We start from the raw sequence: 18,122 nt of genomic DNA on the forward strand, positions 1-18,122 counted from the left end.
AGACCAACCATGTGGAATAGTCTAGAGAAAACCATAGACAGAGTATGGTGTGTACTATTAGTTACTAGAGTGCAAAGACATTGTATACAGGTATTGAAAATACTTTAAACTTTATTTCTGAAAAGTGATTTTATTAGAATGGATTGAAACCACTTAAATCTTCTCACAACAGTTATGTTGCAAGAATAAACAGAGCCATGGATTTTGAAATCTGTGTGTCACTGAAGAAATCAATGAGATGCCCAAGCAGCTTCCCAAGTGTTCATCACTTTGCAGTCACCCATGACAGTATTATATTGACAGTCTCAGTGTTTGCAATATGCCCTCAGACAGACACTGGTTTATTATTATAAAACAGATACAAAAATAAATACTGGTGAAAATAAATACTGGTTTATTGTTGAAAATAAATACTAGTTTGCTATTATAAAATAGATGCAAAAATAATATAAGTTCACATACAAAAAAAAAACATTAGTAAACTGGAAAAGAGATTCCTTATTCACACTGAAAGTTATCTCACAAAATGAAAGATAAACTCTTGGTACTAATAACATTTGGGCCAAAGAGTAAAGCTCAGTTAGGCCATATTGAAGCTAATATTCTTTAGGGTTTAAATAACTAATTTTTAAAGTTTGCTCAAGGTCAGGTGGTGTCATAGACATCTTCAACACAGCAGGGACTTGCTTTCTTCTTTCACTTTCACTGAATTTTCTTTTCCCCTTTAAAATTCTGTCAAGTTAGACAAAGTCTTCTGCTCCCAACTTGACCACTTCACAATGCTGATAGTCCAGTCAAAGGGAGAAATGCACACCTCGTAATTCCTCCTTCAGACAGAAACGACTTTACAGATAAGCCAAGCCATCAAGCAATCAAGATAGGCGTACCTAGTCACAGGGCACCACTGCCTTCAGAGCGCAGCTGAGGGGCTGAACAGGCCACCACAGCAGCGAGGAATCCACAGACTCTGGGAGACCCTGTACACCTCTCCTCACTGACAGATTTTAGGAGTCACTTATCTTTTTGGAGAGATGCATCTTCTGAGATCAAACACCATAAGCATTAAAGAACCATATTCCATTGAAATCTGCTTCCTTATAGCAAAGCAGGGATACAGGAGAAGTAATCAAATGACCCCCAAAACAAAAGGGGACCCCACAGGGCTGACAGCATTCCAGGGCCTGTTCTGTGTACTCTCAAGTTATGACCTTATTTAATTTTCACACACCCTGGAAGGTTGGACCACTTATGCTGGTTTTATAGTTGAGGGCATGGAAGCACAGAAGAGTTAAGCAACATGCCTGAGATCACACAGCCAGTAAGTGCCTGAGCCTGCTGAGCCCAGGCCATGAGACACTGATACTGTTGACCCACAGTTCTAAAGCCAGGCCCAGAGGGAGGTCCACAGAGCTTTGTCTGAACTCCTGCCCATGGCCCTCTGGGAAGCCCATTCACAGTTTCCTTACCTAGGTCACCCACAACGAGACTTATACTTTAAGAGTCCTTACAGTCATAGAACAAGATAAGGTCTCCAAATTCCCAAAGCCAATGCTAATCAACCAGGAGCTTGAGGGGTGTGCAAGATGGTGGCCATAGGGACCTACAATCTACCTTGAGTGGATAAAGAAACCATGGTAACCGGTGGTCAGCACTGAAAAACAGTGGGCTATAGACACACAACATGAACAAAACTTTTTTAAATTTTTCTATTGTTGTTTATTTAAGGTTGTCCCCATTTTTCCCTCATTACTCTCCTCTGCCCTGCCAACACCACCTCTCCCACATTCAATCTTCCTGTTGTTTTTGCCCATGAGTCCTTTATATTTGTTCCTTGACCCTTCCTCTTCTTTCCCCCTACCCCCTCCCCTCTGGTCACTGTCAGTTTCTTCTTTATTTCCAAGTCTCTGGTTCTTTTTTGCTGGCTTGTTTGGTTTATTGATTAGGTTCCACTTATAGGTGAGATCATATGGTATTTGTCTTTTACTGCCTGGCTTCTTTCACTTAGCATAATGCTTTCTAGTTCCACCCATGCTGTTGCACAGGGTAGGAGCTCCTTTTTTCTTTCTGCTGCATAGAATTCCACTGTGTAAATGTACCATAGTTTGTTTACCCACTCATTTACTAATGGGCACCTAGGTTGCTTCCAGCACTTGACTATTGTAAACTGAGCTGCTATGGACATTGGGGTGCATAGGTTCCTTTGAATTGATGTTTCAGGATTCTTAGGGTATAATCCTAGCAATGGAATTGCTGGGTCAGAAGGCAGATCCATTTTTAGGTTTCTGAGAAGATTCCATACTTCTTTCCACAGTGGCTGCACTGAATACATTCCCACTGATAGTGTAAGCAAATCTTAACTATGCTGCTTGAGGGCGATCAGACAAAAGAAAGTATGTGCTGCATGATTCCATTTATGTATAAACTTTAGAAAATGCAAACTGATCTATAGTGACTGGCCACATGGGTGGACCAAGAGGCAGGAGATGGGAAGGGCAATTTCAATGATCCCCAGGAAGAAGCCTGCATCTTGGGAAACTCAAGGCAGACCTCAGTGACAAAGTCTCTCTTTTGTGCTAGTCTTGGCAGAATCACATACACCTGGACCAAACATCTGGTCTCCCATCAGTTCACTTTTCTTTGTAAAACTGCAGCTAAACCACTGTGGGTACCCTGATAGCCAGGCCACTTGGATGCCTAAGCCCTGCCTGCTACTTTCCTTTACTGGATAATACCCTGGAGAGACAGAGTGTGCATTTCCCAGTGACATCTTTCTCTTTAGAATCCTAGGGGTGGATAGATGCAAGACTCAGAGGCTGCAGCTAAAAATAGGTTCAGACAACAGGATTTTTAATGCAGCCCTGTTTAACAGTCCCATGCCACACAGACACAGCTGCTGTGCTTATTTTCTGTATTATCATGATGTTTTGAGGTCTTGGAAAACCTTTCTAGCTGGGAAGAGACTACCCCTCTGGGGTTAGTACATTTTTAGAGATTCAGATGGCCCAGAAAATGCCTCTGACATGCAGACCAACCAACCCAAAGGCATGTGTCCTCTCTCTGACCTATGCTCCCAGGAGGCAACACTCTTCTCCCTTAATGATCCCAAGACCAGGTACCAGGCAACTAGGGGCCACACTTACAGTTCAGGGCCCAATGGAATTATTCAACCTAGCCAGTTCTAAACTGCTCATCCTGCCCAACCCTGCCCTACCTTGACCTGGCCTCTCTTGTGTTTCCTCTTGTGGCCACACTGGACTGAAGGTCTTAAAAAAATACAAAGCACAAGGTCTAATAGGTTTTCATTAAGTTTTCGGAAAAGAGAAAAAAAAAGAATATGATTTTTCCATGATTAACTGTGTGTTGGTGAACCTTCCTGAAATATTTTATTTTAAAATCCTTAAGCAAAAAAAATGTAAGTTACTCCATCCCTGCTGTCCTTAGGATTGAGGCTCCAGGATTTGTTCCATCCTAGCAGAAAAGGGCCAGAGTGAAGGTGAACAGAGCTTTTCCACAATAAATAGGAAGAGAATCATGCTTTTAGTTAATCTATGAACCAATGGAAAGGAAACACTTTTGTGAGCTGGGATGAAGGAGAATGTACATCTTTCATTTCTCCTTATTGGCTTTTGCTCTCAACATAGTCCATTGTAGGGTATCCATTATTTAACAAGGAAAAATAGGCAGGACTCAGGGGGAAGATAGTGAAAGGGGGGGGGTCACTTCATAGGCTTCACCCTCTTTCTACCCAAATCACTCATGTCTAGACTTCTAAATAGAAAAGATAAAAGAAGGTAAATGACCAACAATGTCGCCAATGTGGACATAAAAAAGGTTATGAACCACACCCCATATAGTGCCACCCGGCAAATTAAAATGGTCATTTGTTTTAAGATGGCAGCATAGGAAGACATGGCTCACTTCACAAAACCACATCAAAATTACAACAAAAATATAGAACAACCATCTCTCAGACCATCAAAAATTAAGGAGAATGGAAGTCTGACAACTATGAAATTAAAGAAATCACATCCATCAGACCGATAGGAGGTATGCAGATGCAGAATGGGCTCATTCCTCACCCATGTGAGTTAGATAAAAATTAGGGAGTCATATCTAGGGACCAAGGAGTCCCAGCCCCATGCCAGGCCCCTCATCCAGGGTTCCAGTGTCAGGAATATAAGTCCTAACACCTGACTCCAAAACCACTGGGGATTAAAGCTGTGGAAGAAACTGCTGGAGCCCCAAACAGTTCCTCTTAAAGAACCCACACATTAACTCACCTACTCAGACTCCCTCTGAACTCCAGCTTGAAGGGCACCAGTGGTGTACAGAGAGAAACGAAAGTGTCTGGCATCAAGGTGAGCAGAGCCATTGTCCCTTCACTAAACCTTCTCCCAACAGATCCACTAAGCCATATCTGAGACTCCATCAACCTGGCTAATACTGTTTGACCTGCCTTGGAAATCCCCAGAGGCTCTGTCCCACCTAACTTTTAGGTCCACAAAAGTGCTTTTCCAAAAGAATGGCTGGTCTTGGCTCCTAAATCCTATCAAACAAGCAACACTTGGCTTCAGTGAGCAATACATTAGATGCAGAGTTTGAAACACTGGTTATAAGGATGCTCAAGGAACTTAGTGAGTACCTTAGCAGCATAAAGAAGACCTAGTCAGAAATGAAGGTTACACTAATTGAAATAAAGAACACTTTACAGGAAAACAACAGTAGAATAGATGAAAACAAGAATCAACTCAATAATTTGGAACATAAGGAAGCAACAAACAACCATGCAGAACAATAAGAAGAAAAAAGAATCCAAAAAAATGAGGATAGTATAAACAGCCTTTGGGACGACTTCAAGAGGTTAAACATTCACATCCTAGGGGCACCAGAAGCAGGACAGAAAAGGCAAGAAATTAGAAATCTAGCTAAAAAAATTGTGAAAGAAAACTTCCATAATTTGGGGAAGGAAATAATCATGCAAGTCCAGGAGGCACAGAGAGTCCCAACTAAGATGGATGCAAAGATGCCCACTCCAAGACACATCATAATTAAGAGTTCCTCTTTATTAAAGATAAACTCTTTATCTTTAATAAAGAGGAACTCTTAAAAGCGGCAAGAAAAAAGAAGTTAGTTACCAGATGTTTGCCAGATGGAATGGGTGAAGGAGACAATGGGTAAAGAGGAGAGGGGATTAAAAAGTACAAATAAGTAGTTATAGAAAGCCATGGGGATGTAAGTATAGTATAGGAAATGGAGCAGCCAAAAACTCCTATGTGTGACTCATAGACATGAACAATGGTTGGGGGATTGCTTGAGGGAGTAGTGGGCACTGGTTGGAGGGGCTCAAAGGGGAAATATCAGGACAACTATAATAGCATAATCAATAACATAATTAAAAATTTTTTTAAACAGTTTATTTATTTATTTTTAGAGAGAGGAAGGGAGAGAGAAAAAGAGGGAGAGAAACATCCACATGTAAGAGATATATCAATCAGTTGCCCCTCACATGTCCCCAGCTGGGGACTTGGCCCACAACCCAGGCATGTGTCTTGACTGGGATTTGAACTGGTGACCTTTGGGACGGCAAGCCAGCATTCAATCCACTGAGCCACACCAGCTGGGACAATAAAACATAATTTAAAAAATAAAATAAAATGGTCATTTTTTGTTTCTTTGTAGAACTCAGTTTAAATTCCTGTATAGTCGAATTAAATTGTGCCCCAGTCCTTAGGCTTGCTCTTCATAAATCCAAGCTAAATAATATAAACCTAAATTTTAGGCTGTTATTTGCCTTGTAAAGGACTATATTCGGGTATCAAACATTCAGCATTGTGAATCTTGAGAAAGATGATACCTATGAAAAAGGGCTCCTGGTAACTAACTGGGCTCAAATTGAAACAAACAAACAAAAAAATACGGTCTAGCAGCCATTTTTACCCAGGAGCCTCTCATGCAAATTGCACTTCAGGGATAAACCTGCACTGAAATGCCTGCTTCTGCACCTTATGATGTTCCTGACAGCTGAGAGAGCACTTATAAAGAAGTTCCTGGAATCTTATTTCAACCAGTAGGACTGAGGCTGTTCCCCTCTAATCAGAGCAACTCCAACCAACCAGAGCATCTCTATTCTGACCAATCAGGACAGTATCTTTGGAACAATCAAATGACAATGATTTGGAGTCCTCATTTGCATGACAGAAGACCAATCAGGGACCAGAAATAGGGACTTCTGTCCATAAGCCTGCTCCACTCTAGCTCTGAGAATGCACTTTCCCTTCCCACTGAAGACTGAAGACTGTGTTTCCCCAGCTAAGTTGAAACACCAAATGTGTCTCACAGGAGCAGAACAGAGGAAACCAGTGCAAACCAATACAGATTGGCACAAAAGAGAGCTGACCAGAGTACAGCAAAGAAGAGTTGTCTAGCCAGAGAGAGACCTGGCCCCAGGGCTACCTCACAGCCACAATGTATTACAATTGAGTGGTTTGCACTGAATAAAGTTTCCTTCACTGCACCCCAAATTAAATATCCCTGTTGGTGTTGAAATGGTGAAAATGACCAGTGGTTGACAGCATCCAGGAATCTGGCACCAGTTTAAGACCGGGAGGTTTGGTAAGTCCTAGAAAATTACTTCATTATGAACTTTTTATTTATTTTGGTCAATATTTTCTTCTTAAATCTGAAATTGAATGGTTCTTGATCACCACTGCACCAATACCTCTCAACTTCCAACTTTCATTAAGAGAAGATTTAAAGGAACATGATGTGAAACTCAGTTGTCAGCTAACTGCCCAGTAAACCCCAGGTCACAATAGGCCATGACTAGGGTAGCAAGTGGATGGAGTGACCAGTGGGCAGGCAAGGCAGGACTTTGTCCTCTTTAAATCAGCTTTGTGCAAGGCTGTCTCAGGGACACAAATCCACAGAAGTTACCACTGAACCCATCTCCCAAAGACACACATTGACTTTCCAAATTAAGGACATGGGGCTCGATCAGCCCTCAGGACATTAGAGGTATAGAAACGCCTCCAAATCCCTCCACCCAAAGCCTTGGGAAGAAAAAAACATGCATTCCTTCCCCAATGAAATCCTCTGGTTCCTTGTGCCTACAGGGATTCCCACAGTGGCAAGGAGGGCACACATGTGAGTTATGCCCTCACCATCTGAGCTCAGCCTGTGTGAGGTTAACAATCATACCCATATCATAGAATCTCTGTGAGGATGAAATTAGATCATCTATGACTCTACAAAGCCTCCTAACATTAATAGTGCCTGGCATGGGGCAAACACAAAATAATCACCAGTATTTTCATCCTCAAAATTCAAATCAAAGAGACAAATACATGTCTTCCTTCAGAACTGAAAAAAAAGAGCCTTACTTGATAGGGGCATATGAACTTGATAGATTATGTGTAATTACAACTATATGTACATGAGAAGCTCTCTCTATGTACATATATATTCACATTATACAGAAAGAGAGAGAACTGTGAAGTGTTGGTAGCTAATTCTGGCTCCAGATATGATATTATATATGTTCACATTGACCAAATCTCATTCATTTACAGATATATTGTCCCCCAAAACATATGGTCCTGTAGGAAAATAAATAGATTCATGGATGAACATAAGCTATTGAAAAGTACACTTTTGGATTTATATTAACAGTTTTAATTGTATTCTTATGTGCAAGAGACTATGTTAAGAGATTGCCAGGATGATCTTGGAGTTCCAGTGTGTGCAACCACTTCCATCCATGCACACAGACACATGCACACACATCATGTGGTTCCAGACATGCCCAGCTGCTTTACATAAACCCTCAATAAGTCAGCTGTGAAACCAGAAGTAAAACTAATTTTCCAGTCAAGGAGAATTCCATGAAGGCAAACACATGACAGCAAAATGGTTGTCAGTTAACACAGCAAAAGCCAGAGGCCTTTTCCCCAAAGGTAGCTAAGTCCTATTTCCCTGATTCCTAAGGTAGAATATCATGACCGCTCAGCAGGATTTCCTCTGACCCTGGCCCTGGCATTGGGAGGGACTTAGTGCAAAAATTCTGCACCAAATCATAATAAATAAATTTGGACATCAAGCTTCACTGGGTGGGGGGACTAAAGTGGAGCTCAGGCTCTCGGGAGGTCACCTCAGTGAGCTCCCCATCTCTGGCATCTGCTGAGGGTCTCTGGGGGTGGATAGGAGGATCCACAGGCACCCAGCAGCCAGAGGAGGGGAGAGAGAGCCAGGGGTCCACTCGACTGGTCAAAAATGTCATTCCTGTTACCATTTTATTAATAATAAGACTGCTATAGATTATTACATAAACTAGCCCTAGAAGACAGTAACGTGAAATACAAGACACCAAAGTATGAAGTCCTAGAAATAAATATTGCATAGACATAATGGGTTGTTTTTTTCAAAAATATGTTTAATATAAGGCAAAGACCTAAAACACCATCAGTCAAAAGAACAGTGGATAAGCCCTTTGGAACAGATGTAAGTTACCCTGAGATGTTGGGGAATGGAGGAGGAGCTACAGAAGGGAGCAGAGCAAGCAGAGGTCACCAGTGAGAGGTGGGGCCAGGCTGAGAGCTGGACAGTCCAGACGATGGAGACAGCAGCCTGTGCTGCATAAAGTGCCCTTCGGTGCGCACATCTGCAAGGCAAGACAGAAAATGCAATGATTCTTTCTGATTTATCAATGCTGTTTTGGAGCTCTTCCTGTGGGGCCCAGTCTGATGGTGTTTATTTAGACAGGACACGGATCCCTCTTCTGTGCATAAGGGGCTACTCTATTTGCAGCATTTGCTGTAAGGCCCTTCTCAGTCCTCATACCTGACTTGCTGCCCGTATTTATCTATTTCTATGTTATATGAAAACAGAGGTCCTCTGACTGAGTTTGGGAGGAAGAAAGGGCAAGAGGGAATGTGTGAAACTTTAGAAGTCACTGTATACATCCGCAAAGAAATCTCTCTGGGTTGTTGCTATGTGTAAAGATAACCCTTGGGTTAAGGGGCAGCACCAGAGGGAACAGGGGTTTGAGGGGAGGGTATCCAGGCTCCCTGAGAACAGACACTAACCTGTAGAAGTAGAGTTCTCTCTTCCTTACACACACACACACTCTCTCTCTCTCACACACACAAACACACACAATCATTTTCACTCACAGTCACATACACACACACATGCCCATGCACATGCATACACACTGTGGAGACTCAGCTCCTGAGAGTAAGGCACAGCTGACCATTGTTGTGCTTCTTCATGACCCTCACTTCCCTAAGCTGTCATCCCTGAGATGTAGGTGCCATTCTTTCCCATTTGGGAAAAATAAACTAGATAAAAAGAAATTAAGCTCAGAGAAGATACTTAACTCAACCCAAAATCATACAATATTAGTGGAGTCAAGTCAGAATTACACTCTCACACTCCAAAGCCAGGCCTTTCCCATCTAGTGCACATGGTAATTAGGGAGCTGCACTGCCATCAACCCCCCATGAACAAGGGAATAGTCACGAAGGAATGAGGAACACCCAGCCACAAGTGTGAGACCTTGCTCCATCACCAAAGCCCACAATCATCAGGGCAGCACGACTGGGCACATTCTCGGAGCTGCATGCCTTCGTCTCTTATGAGAATGACCAACACCTCTGCTCTGCCTTCAAAAGCCACCCCATTCCATCAGATACAATCCTGTGAAGACACATAATGGGTGGGTGCCCAGCACCCATTGAACATAGCATGTCACTTAGATGACATGAGGCAGGTGGGTACATGTCATGTCCCTGTTCATTCACCCTCCTCAGGAGGCACAGGGAGGCCCAGATGGTTGCCAAGACCACAGAGCCAGCACTGGCTCTGGGACCAGCCTGGGCCAGCCCTTCCCTCTTAGGGGCTAAGTGTGTGCACAGAAGCCCAGACCCTATGGGCAGGGGAGAGACAAAGAGAAGAGCCAGCTCTACCAGTGAGGTCGGTACCATCCAGTGCACATGAGCAGGTGAGACAAGCTGCGTGGAATGAGGAGGACCAAGCTGCACATTGTGTGATGTGTACATTGAGGCCTCCCCAAAGGCCTCGGAGGAAGGCAGGATCTTGAGCCTCCAAGGTACAAGTTCAGAAGGAGAAATCATTGCATTTGAGCACAGCTGAACCCTGATAGTTTTGACAGCTCCACTCAGGTTCTCTCCTGAGTAGACCAGAAGGTAATGAGGGAAGGGCAGCTATCAAGGACAGAAGAGTGTCCCAGAGTAGGACCAATAACAGAAAACCAAAGAAACAGGGAAGAACCAACCCCACATGGGTAGAGCCATGAATGCTGGGAGAGATTATGTTGTTGAGGTGACATAAGGAAATAAAAAGACTGGGCACTAACATGAGGGTTTGGTGATGGAGAGAGAAACCAGGAAGAGTCTTTCCCTCTAGCAGCTGTGAGCACATAGAATGAAGATGGTGGGGTTAAGGTGGGAACCCCATGCACATCAAGGCCAAAATGGAGCAACATGTGGATGGGTGGGACAGGATCAGCATGCATGAGGTCAAGAGTGAAATGATAATGAAGGACATAAGTAATATTTGAATGAATGGAAACCCCGCTGTACGCTACATGTAAGACATTAACACTATTAAATGTAATTCTCCCCAAAGTAATAAATTAATTTGATGATGATAATTGTAATCTTAATGAGATATTTTTGTACTAAGCTATTGCTAGAAAGCAAAGAAGTTGAAAAATTGTGAAGAAATTTCTTTTTAGACAAGAAAGAACAGAAAGGGGTGATGCCTCCTACCAGATCAGAAACACAACTACAATGCCACCACAATCAGAACCATAGTTAATGGCAGAGGGAAGACAGACTTATCAGTAGATGACAATATGCCCATAAACAGAGCCAGTGTAAAAAGGAATTTACTAGCTGTTAAGGTGGATATCATACTATATGTGAAAAAATATAAAAGTAAATAAAAATATTAGAAAACCATTAGTATAATCTCACAGGGAGGGAAATATCCAAGACAAGTCATAAAGAAACCATTGAGAGATGTATTCTAATAAAAAATGTAACTGTATTATAAAATACTTCACCATATATATATATATATATATATATATACCAAATATACAAAAAGCTTCCACAGATTGATAAAATATAAAGAAAGACCAATAGAAAAATGGGCAAGTGATGTAAAAGGTAACTCATTAAAAGAAATGACACCAGCTACAAATATATATCACAAGGTGCTACCCTCTCTGGTACACAAAACTCCTCAAGAAAACAAACAAAAATGGGAATAGCTGACTAAATTATCATGTACCCATAACAATTTACATCTATAAAAATTAAGAAGTTAGGCCCAAATCTACTGATCTGTTCACAAAGAAGTCACATTGTGAAATAATGGGTGTAGTAGCATCTCCCTTTTTAACAAAAAGAAATTATTTGGGAGGTGTATGTGTTTGTGTGTAATATGTATATCTGGTGTATATGTATGGTGTATGGTGTGTGGTATGTTTGGAATATGTGGTATATGATGTATGTGTGTTATATGGTTGTGCATGCATGGAGTATATGTGTGTGGTATGTAATGTGTGTCTGTGTAGTGTGTGTGTGATCCATGTGGCATGCAGTATATGGGGTACTGTGTATATGTGCTATATACGAGTAGTGTGTGTGGTATGTATGGCATATAATATGTGGCATGTGATATGTTTGTGTGTGTGGTGGGCATAATCATGTAATGTGTGGTATGTATGCGCATAAATGCAAAAAAAGATGTGGTTACTTGTCACCTCAATTCAAGTATGTATGATTGTAATAAGGAGAAACTTTATCATTTTTTTCTACATTTCTATTTTTGACTTGTCAAAATAAGCATCTGTTGTTTGAATTATATTTTAAAAAGAAAAAAATGAAACAAAAACTTTACCCTGGCTGGTGTGGCTCCATGGATTGAAGGCCAGCCTGTGAACCAAAGGGTCACCAGTAGGATCCCTGGTCAGGGAACATGCCTGGGTTGCAGGCCAGGTGCTAGGCGTGGGTACTCGAAAGGCAACCACACATTCATATTTCTATCCTTCTCTCTCTCCCTCCATTCCCCGGTCTCTAAAAATAAATAAATATTAAAAATAATTTTAAAGGACTTTCGGCCAAGATGAAGGTGTAGGTGGAAACATATGCCTCTGCGCACATCCAAGTTTAAAGGCAACAAAGTAAGCCCTGGCTGGTGTAGCTCAGTGGATTGAGCATGGGCTTGTGAACCAAAAGATTGTGGTTCGATTCCCACTCAGGGCACATGCCTGGGTTGCAGGCCAGTTCCCAGCAGGGGACACATGAGAAGCAACCATACATTGATATTTCTCTCCCTCTGTCCTTCCCTTCCCTTCTAAAGATAAATAAATAAATAAAATTTAAAAAATAATAATAAAATGTTTTATATTTAAAAAAGTACATAAAAAAAGACAACAAAGTTTTAGCAACAAAAACGCAGCCAAAACACAGAAAATTGAACTGTATGGAAGTCCAACAACAACGAATCATTCAGCCAGACAGGTAAGAGGGGCGGAGTCAGCAGCGGAGCAGAGTCAAGCAGGAAAGATCGGTGGACTGACCCAAGAGCACAAGTGGCGGTTGGTGGATACCACACATGGGGTGCAATGGGCAGACCCAGTGAGGGTACAGGGTGGCTGGCTGACCGGGGTCACGCATTCGAGTGTAGATAAACCAAGTGAAGGAGCTAGCAGTGCAACAGACCACTCAGGCTAGGGCCCCAGCGATGGGAATTAGAGCCTAAAAGCACCAACTGGAAAGAATTTTGGGGTCGAGGTGCCAGGAGAGTTTGTTGGAGAGACCCACAGGGTTTTGGAGGATACACAAGCCCACACACCTGGGAACGAGCTTTAGAAGGGCCCAATTTGCTTGTGGAAAGCAGCAGAGGGAAAAGAAATCTGAGAGAGAGCAGAACAAATGCCATTGCCCCTCTCTGACCCTGCCCCCACATATAGCATCACAACCCAGCAACCCGGGTTGCCCCACCCTGGTGAACACCTAAGGCTCCGCCCCTCATATGTAACAGGTGTGAACAGACCAAAACATTATGGCTCAAGAACAGCTCAAATCCCCAGAGTCAATAATTCTAAGCGATCAAGAGATAGCCAAACTTTCAGATGCACAGTTCAAAACACTGGTGATCAGGATGCTCACAGAACTGGTTGATTTTAGTCACAAATTAGAGGAACATATGAAGGCTTCACTAAGTGAAATGAAGCAAAATGCACAGGAGACCAATAGTGATGGAAAGGAAACTGGGACTCAAATCAAGGGAGTGGACCAGAAGGAAGAAGAAAATGACCAAACAGAAGAGAATGAAAAAACAAGAATTCAGAAAAATGAGGAGAGGCTTAGGAACCTCCAGGACATCTTTAAACATTCCAACATCCAAATTATAGGGGTACCAGAAGGGGGAAAGAAACAGCCACCAGTGGAAAAATTACTTGAACAAATAATAAAGGAGAATTTCACCAATCTGGCAAAGGAAATAGACTTCCAGGAAATCCAGGAAGCTCAGAGAGTCCCAAAGAAGTTGGACCCAAGAAGAAACACACCAAGGCACATCATCATTACATCAGCCAAGATTAAAATGAAGGAGAGAATCCTAGAAGCAGCAAGAGCTAAGGGGACAGTCACCTACAAAGGAGTTCCTATTAGACTGTCAGCTGATTTTTCAAAAGAGACCTTACAGGCAAGAAGGGGCTGGAAAGAAGTATTCCAAGCCATGAAATCCAAAGACCTACAACCAAGATTGCTCTATGCAGCAAAGCTTTCATTTAGAATGGTAGGGCAGATAAAGTTCTTCTCAGATAAGGTCAAATTCAAGGAGCTCATCATCACCAAGCCCTTACTATATGAAATGTTAAAGGGACTTATCTAAGAAAAAGAAGATAAAAATATGAACAGTGAAAGGACAACAAACTCACAGTTATTAACAAGCACACCTAAAACAAAAGCAAACTAAGAGGACAGCTAGATCAGGAGTAGAACCATAGAATGGAGATCACATGGAGGGTTAGCAACAGGGGAGTGGGAGGAAGAGAAGGGGGGAGAAGGTACAGAGAATAAGTAGCATAGATGGTAGGTAGAAAATATACAGGGGGGGCCTGGCTGGTGTAGCTCAGTGGATTGAGCACGGGCCTGTGAAGCAAAGGGTTGCCAGTTCAATTCCCAGTCAGGGCACATACCTGTGTTGCAGGCCAGGTCCCAAAAAGGGGACACATGAGAGGCAACCACACACTGATGTTTCTCTCCCACTCTTTCTCCTTCCCTTCCCTTCCCCTCTCTCTAAAAATAAATAAATAAAATATTTTTTTAAAAAGGAAAAAAAATAGACAGGGGGAGGGCAAGAATAGTATGGGAAATATAGAATCTAAAGAACTTGTGACACATGGACATAAACGAAAGGTGGGGAATGGAGGGGGAGAGGTGTGCAGGGTGGAGGGGAATGAAGGGGGGAATAGAACAAATGTAATGGCATAATCAATATAATATATTTAAAAATTAAAATCGTAAAAACATAAAAAATAATATTTAAAAAAAGAAATTATTCCATGTTGTTGCATGCATTAGTAATTCATTCTTTTTTTTATTGTTCACTGGTATTTATAGCATATATACACCAAAACTTGTTTCTCTACTTACTGCTTGGTGGATGATTGGGTTGTTTGTGTCTTTTATATAATGCTGCTATTAACTTTGATATATTGTGGCCATGTTTTTATTGCTGGGTTGTATGGTAAATTTATATTTAACTTTATTTTTAAAAACTACCCAGCTGTTTTCCAAAGTTTTGCGCCACTCTGCATCCCTACGAGCAATGACATACAATATGGTGACCCTCAAAGCATGAGCTAAGTGAAAGAAGCCAGACACAAAAGGCTTCATTCATTATGATTCCATTTATGTGAAATCCTAGAAAAGGCTCAATTATATTGCCCAGAAAGTACTTTGCTTGCTTGGGCAGATCTGAGGACTGCTGTTGACTGGAAAAGGTACAAGGGAATGGGGTGGGGGGTGCAGTGCAGAGAAATGTTCTATATCTTCTTTGTGGTAGCAATTAAATGACTATATACAATTGCCAATGCTCATCAAAGTGTACACCTAAAATAGGTGGGTTCTATTTATGTAACTTAGATCTCAGTAAAGGGGAAAATGTATATTTGTGCATAAAAAATATTTTAAATCAAACAAGAAACATAACCTACCCTTTGACCCATCGATGCACACGAGAGAGAGAGACATACCTGCACATGAAGAATGTGCATAGCTTGATGGTATTCCACACCCTTGGCACAACTCAGCAATAAAAAAGGGCACACTCCTGGGGCAGGTAGCAACATGAAAGAAGGTCTAGACAAAATGATGAGTGGGGACAAAAAGGGCAGACACAAGGATACACTGTGTCCTCCCATTTATGGGATGTTCAAGAATGGGATGTGGGGGTCACTGGCTTGGGAGGGCAGAGGGAGGATCTGAGGTCTAGAGATGCTGAGCTGGTAATAGTTCCTCAGTGTAAAAATGTGAGAAATCCCAGTGAACTACACACTTGAGATTTGTGCACTCCATCAGAGGTGTGTTATACCTCAACAAGTTCACTCGTAAACACAAAAACAAGAATAACAATTAAAACAAGAAAACCAGCCAGCAGGATGAAGATATAATTTGCTATGTAATTAAGAGCCATCATGACTTTTGAAGCTAGAAAAAAAAAACACGATGAAAGTGATTCGGTAATAGGAGTGTGATGTTTTTTAAGGAGATACTAGTGGTAAAAGCATTGCTGGACAAATCCTTTGGAGTATAACATCAGAGTGAGCCCTGTTGTGAGGAGACCTGGGAGGGACTGAGGTGGGATGGGAGGAAGGTAGGGACTCAGGAAGCATTTTCTAGGAGAATACATATAACTTGAAGCTGATGACTCTGTGCCTGGTGAACTGGCCATGTCATTGCCAAGGCAGGAAGACTGTAAAAGTATTAATAATAATAAAGAGCCACAGCTAATATTTACTTACTGTTTACTCTAAGTTTACTCTAGTTTCTGGACCTGTTCTATGACTTTAAGGGTATTAATCTTTTAATAGGGTAGAGATCATTAAAATTCCATTTTACATGTTAGAACCTAAGACTAGAGGTTAAGGAGCCTCGGATGAGGAATGGTTCTAGTTTGTAGCACAAGCCCCATATGGTAGGAGGAAGATGATGAGTTCAGACTGAAACACCTGTCATTAGAGTACAGGCAAACACCCATCACCCCTGAGGAGATCAAGCATGAACTCACATTTAAAGGGACTTTGGGATAAAAAGCAAAGCACAATACAAGTGCAAATGATTGCTCCTGTTAAAGTTCTAAGAAGATACCACACCTATGGCTATTAAAGGATGGCCAATATGAAAAAAATGGGAAGTGTTAGCAAGGATGTAGAGAAATTAGAATCCTTGCACACTGTTGGTAGGAGTGTAAACTGATACAGATGCTGTGAGAAATGGTATGACAGTCCCTCAGAAAACTGAAAAGAGAACTACCATATTCAGCAATTCCATCTCTGGGTAACTACCCAAAAGAATTGAATGCAAGGTCTCAAAGACATGTTTGTACACCTGTGTTCATAGCAGTGTTAGTCACAGTAGCCAAAAAGCTAAAACAGTCCAGTGTCCTTTGACCAGGTGAATAAATAAATGAAATATGGAGTATATGACTCAGCCTTTAAAAAAAAGGAAATTCTGACACATGCCATAACATGAATAAACCTTAAGGACATTATGCTAATGAAAGAAACCAGTCACAAAAGGAGAAACACTGTATACTAACTCTTACCTAGAATAATAAAATTCATAGAAAGTAGAGTGGTGGGTGCCAGCAGCTGCAGAGAAGGAATGGGGAGTTAGGGTTTACAAGGACAGAATTTCAGTTTGGGGAGACGAAAAAGTTCTGGAGGGGATGGTGGTGATGGCTGCACAACAATGTAAATGTGCGTACCACCACTAAACTGCATACTTAAAAGTGGTTAACATGGTAAATTTTATGTTATGTATATTTTTACCACAAGAAAAAGTAGCAATTAAGTAGAAGCCAAAAATAATTTAAGAAAAGCCACCCATTGCTGTCAGAGTGAGACATTGATGGTGTTTGCACAGCCACAGGGCCTTCCTATATTCTGAGCACAATTAAATCTTCTGTATTTTTCTATCAAATGAATCATTTTTTTCACTGTATTTTATGCATATAATGATAGAATTCCTGCCTCTGGCTATAAATAATTGATTTAAGTCCCCTTCAAACCTAAATGACAATATGATTCTCACAGGACATCCCCCAGCACAACCTGTGCCTTGCAGTTATTAAAAGGCTTTGTGGGTGTCTGGCCACATGTCAAAAAGCACTGGCTCAGATGTAAACAAACCACAGCTAAGACATAATAAATAACATATATTTAGGCACATACATTTCAGAGGACCAGGTTCCACTCTACCATGTACATTAGTGTTAAATACAGATGAGTATTGAGTTCAGATGAAAATAAGAATTTAAGCAAACGTTGGATTGAGCGCAGGCCTGCGAACCAGACAATTGTGGTTTGATTCCCAGTCAGGGCGCATGCCTGGGTTGCAGGCCAGTTCCCAGCAGGGGACGCACAAAAGGCAACCACACATTGATGTTTCTCTCCCTCTCTCCTTCCCTTCCCCTCTAAAAATAAATAAATAAAATCTTAAAAGAAACAGAATTTAAGCAAACATAAAAAATATTTCCTGCTGATAAGTGAGCAGAGGATTCCTGATTCCCTGAGAATGAGGACATGGGGACTTGCTTGTGTCTTCTGTTCCAGAAGCTTGGAAACCCCACCCTATCGACCTCAAGTGATGTCTGTGCTCTGACTCAGCTCCCACCACATGTGAAGGGCCATCCATTGCCATTAAAATTAAGTAAATACTTGTAGCTGTTCAGTTCTCCCAACACCATTTTTTGAAGAAGATATTTTTACTCCATTTTATGTTGCGGCCCCCTTTGTCATATATTAATTGATCATAGAGACTTGGGTTTATTTCTGGGCTTTCTGTTCAGTTCCACTGGTCCAT

The 18,122-nt window shown here is 41.6% G+C and overlaps 1 protein-coding gene across 1 annotated transcript in view; it reads right to left on the reverse strand.

Annotated features, from left to right (window-relative positions):
• Positions 1-18,122, reverse strand: part of SHC3 (SHC adaptor protein 3) — a 174,504-nt gene that overhangs the window by 117,524 nt on the left and 38,858 nt on the right. The gene's annotated exons all lie outside the window — the stretch shown is intronic.

The sequence above is a fragment of the Artibeus jamaicensis genome, unplaced genomic scaffold, assembly GCF_021234435.1.
Source record: "Artibeus jamaicensis isolate MK-2021 breed Jamaican fruit bat unplaced genomic scaffold, CSHL_Jam_final contig_264, whole genome shotgun sequence".
Classification (NCBI taxonomy): Eukaryota; Metazoa; Chordata; class Mammalia; order Chiroptera; family Phyllostomidae; genus Artibeus; species Artibeus jamaicensis.